Source organism: Oreochromis aureus, linkage group 3 (genome assembly GCF_013358895.1).
Source record: "Oreochromis aureus strain Israel breed Guangdong linkage group 3, ZZ_aureus, whole genome shotgun sequence".
Classification (NCBI taxonomy): Eukaryota; Metazoa; Chordata; class Actinopteri; order Cichliformes; family Cichlidae; genus Oreochromis; species Oreochromis aureus.
The window spans coordinates 51,880,560-51,884,828 of record NC_052944.1 but is presented as its reverse complement, the minus strand read 5'-3'; the positions used below and the strand labels follow the sequence as shown (position 1 = coordinate 51,884,828).

The window sequence follows — 4,269 nt, the reverse complement described above, 5'->3', positions numbered from 1 at the left end:
AGTTGAATCCTAACTTCTTTAACACTTTTCACAAAAAATAACTCATATTTTTTATTATCATAGTCATAGTCATTTTATTAAATAATGTAATGAAGTAATTCATAAAATATATTTTCATCTCACTTCCCAGCTGGTTTTGTAATCCTGCAAAGTCCTGCCTACCCTGTGATGGAGGGAAATGAGGTGATCCTTAACTGTACAAACAAGAAAACTCATTCAGACCACATAACTGACTTCTACAAAGATGGTGTCTCTCTCGGGACCTGGTATCAAAGCAGCATGACCATCAAAAATGTCTCCAAATCTGATGAAGGACTCTACAAGTGCAGCATATCTGGAGCTGGGGAATCACCTGAGAGCTGGTTAGCTGTTATAAAACAACGTCAAGGTGATTTAGATTTTTTTTTTAAATATATCCCTATTTTGTTTTATTTGTCTTTTTTCTTTTCCACTTGCTTTAACATCTCCATGTTCTTTCCAGCACCTTACAAAGAGACTGATCTTTCACACAGTGATTTCCCTAAAAAACACATTCTGCTTTGGACTGTTATCTGTGTTTTTTTGGTGGCTCTGTTGGTAATGGCCCTGATTCTACAGAAGAAGCACAAAGGTACAGAAAAGTTCTCTCACTTATTCTTGCTATTACAGTAGCAGTCTTTTTTGCATCATTGCACTAGATAAAAAAAAACCCTAACAGGTTGTTTTATACAAATCCATTAGCTGCTGATTTTGATTATTATGTATCATTACATAAATATTCACTTATCATCTTTACAACACTTGACACTAAAGTCATGTCTTTCAAACATGCAGTTAGAAATGATGAGATTCCAATATAATTATTTTTTTAAATGCAGAGATTTAGTGAATAGCAGGATTTAAACTGGGTCAAAACAAAATATATTTACCAGATTAATACAGACAAATATATATTTTAATAATAGTTTCATGACTGGAAAAATTACAAATTAACCAAGTGGCACTGGTTCCAAGCTCCTCATAATCCCAAAATTTAGCTTGACAATATTAGTATGTAACACTATCACATAAACTTCTGACAGATGGCTTGATCAAAGTAAAGATATGTAATATAACCATCATATTGTAACCATGATGCGTATTGTGAGCATGACATGAATGTTAATGACTTGTTTTGTGCTGAATATGAGTCTGACCCTCACCCATTTTTGTTTTTTAAACATGTCAGTCCTGCAAGACACGGACCTACATCGAGCAACATATGCTGTCGTCAGAAAACAAAGGAAGCAGAATGGTAAAGTTTTGATGTAGTCATTTATATTTTATAATGACTTTTAAGAACTTAAAGGGTATGTAAATGATGTATAATAATATGTGTGACATGAGGCATTTTAGTCATCAGGTTTTATCTTATATTTATTGTTAGATGGAGACAATTCATATGAACCAAATGATGTCCTGTATGCCACTGTTAAAAGACACTGGGGGAAAAAAGGTATACACACACACACACACGCACACACACACACACACACACACACACACACACTTTTAAAAACGAAGAAAAAAAAATCCCAGAATGTTGATTCTGTTCTGTTTGTCTGGATGTAGCATTTGTATTGAAAACACTACGTTCAGATGACCTAATAAGTTTCTGGGATTTCTTTATCTGGATGATCGAACATGCATCAATGAAAAACGAGTTTCTTGATAAATAAACATATTTTTTTTCCCAACACAGAACCAAAAGTGTCCAGAGCAGACATTAATCCATGCTTTGAAGAAGAGACTGTCATCTATTCTTCTGTAAAGTGAGCCTCAAACATAGTGTATTTGTTGGACTTTTATAAAACCATGGCATGTGGTTAGCTAATATGTAACTTTTGCAAATAAGAAAATGAAAAACAGAAAAATAAAAAGATAACATGATCACTGATATTGTTATTCTGAGCTGTAAAGAAGAAAGTAAAAATCAGTCTTAACAGTTGTTACCATTATCTCATAAAGATAACCCCTCCCCTAAATGGCACATTAAGGTTTTATTTTATATGTGTTTATGAAATTAGTATTATCTGCATGTACCTTTTAAGAATGTTAGCTTTTCTCTAAGTATTTCTCTCTTCAGTCATTGTCATTTTAAAAAGCAGCAATAATAGAGGAAAAATAAATAATTAAAGAAAGAAATGACTGTTTTTTCTGGGGTTTTTTTGTTTTGTTAGCAGTTTTTTTAGTGTGAGGTTTTATTGAACACCAAAGTCATGCTTTGAGTACACTGTAATGAGATTTACTAATAGATCATTGCTATTAAATGCTCAAAGACCAGGATTCCAGTTAGTACAGAAAGTAAAGAAACCACTTGGACAACCAAAGATATTTCAATTCTGAAAAAAAAAAAAATTCTTCACTATCAAACAATGATGTCTTTTTTCTAAAAAAAACAAAACAAAAAAAAAACAAAAAAAAAGTCCATTATCAAAGTATGTTTCAATGGTAAAGAGTAACTCCTGACTTTTGTTTTTTGTTCCAAATAAAAAGGTACTACCTTCAATAATGGTTGTTTTTTTGTTTTGTTTTTTGTTTGGAGTTTTTTTTTCTAGCACTGTTTCAGAGTGTATGAGCAAGTGGGACAGTTGACCTAAATTGAAAAAACCCACCACCACCACCTCACACACACACTCTCTATATTGGTCTATGTCTCAGTCAAATTAGTGTCAGTTAAACCACTTTCTCTTACCTGCTCAGTTTGGCAACACGTCTGAAGATGCTGTGCATATGAACACAGCTGCTACCTCTTTTTAAATACATGCACTGTGGTTAGCTATTAACATAATGTCACACTGCTTTTATATGTTCTCATTAACATATTGAGCCACTGACATCTTTTAAGATACACTCTATTGAATGTATGTCTGAAACACACACTCAAATTAAGTTCAGCCCACATGAACTGACACTAGAACTTAAATTTCTCTTATTACAGTTCATTTAAAGAGTTATTATCTAGAGCACAACAAAAGCACTAAACATGTTTTTTTTTTCCAATAGTACAGGGTGGGGGCATTACTGATTACTTTATCTTGATCTCTTTACATTTTTAATGACAGAAATATAGTAGCAGATAAATCATCTTGTACCTCTGTCAAATTTATTGTTGTGATTCCGGCTGCGGAACCTGACGGCAGCGGGACAGCTGCGGAACCTGATGGCAGCGGGACAGCTGCGGAACCTGATGGCGGTGATGCTGCAGAAGTCGCGGGGGATGATTCAGCTAGACGGCTGAACAGACTTCCCCAGACTGTCAGCAGATGTGAGGATTTGCTGGCTGGGTCCTCCAGGACCCTCAGCTAACAAGGCGTGGTGCTGGGTGGGCTCCTCGGACCCTCCAGCAGACGAAACTTGAGGCTGGCTGGGTTCTCCCGAACCCCCAGCTGACGACACTTGAGGCTGGACGGGCTCCTCAGGCCCTCCAGCCGACAAGGCAGGACGCTGGCTTGGTTCTCCCGAACCCCCAGTTGACGACACTTGAGGCTGGACGGGCGACTCGGGCCCTCCAGCTGACGACACTTGGGGCTGGACGGGCGACTCGGGCCCTCCAGCAGACGAAACTTGAGGCTGGCTGGGTTCTCCCGAACCCCCAGCTGACGACACTTGAGGCTGGACGGGCTCCTCAGGCCCTCCAGCCGACAAGGCAGGACGCTGGCTTGGTTCTCCCGAACCCCCAGTTGACGACACTTGAGGCTGGACGGGCGATTCGGGCCCTCCAGCTGACGACACTTGGGGCTGGACGGGCGACTCGGGCCCTCCAGCTGACGATACTTGAGGCTGGCTGGGTTCTCCCGAACCCCCAGCAGATGAAACTTGAAGCTGGATGGGCTCCTCGGGCCCTCCAGCTGACGAAACTTGAGGCTGGACGGTCTCCTCGAGCCCTCCAGCTGGAGTAGATGCAGGGCCAGAGGCAATAGGGACCCCTGACTGAGGGTGAAGATGAGTGGGTGACTGAGCAGATGACAAAGCTAATGATTCCTCTACTAACTGCGCTACTGACTGGGCTATGGACTGTAACAAGGTTTGCAGAAAGTCTGATTGTGGTAGTGACAGATCTATGGGTAGCGGGGGTGAAGACTGAGCTACGGGTGACTGAATTTGAGATGAAAGTGGCGGTGGAGTTGGTGACTGGGCGGCTAACTGGGCTACAGGCGGCTGCTGAGCAGGAAACACTGGACCGTGACAATGAAGGGTTGTAGTGGGAGAAGGTGGTGTGAGATCCTATAGGTGTGGGGTGAGGAGGGG

At 40.1% G+C, this 4,269-nt stretch overlaps 1 long non-coding RNA gene across 1 annotated transcript; it reads left to right on the top strand.

Moving 5' to 3' along the window:
* Window positions 1-352: 352 nt before the first annotated feature.
* LOC120438148 lies at window positions 353-1,857 on the top strand. Its single transcript, XR_005611702.1, has 5 exons — window positions 353-388; window positions 482-610; window positions 1,208-1,273; window positions 1,406-1,474; window positions 1,721-1,857. It is a non-coding gene; the product is annotated as an uncharacterized LOC120438148 (long non-coding RNA).
* Window positions 1,858-4,269: the final 2,412 nt, after the last annotated feature.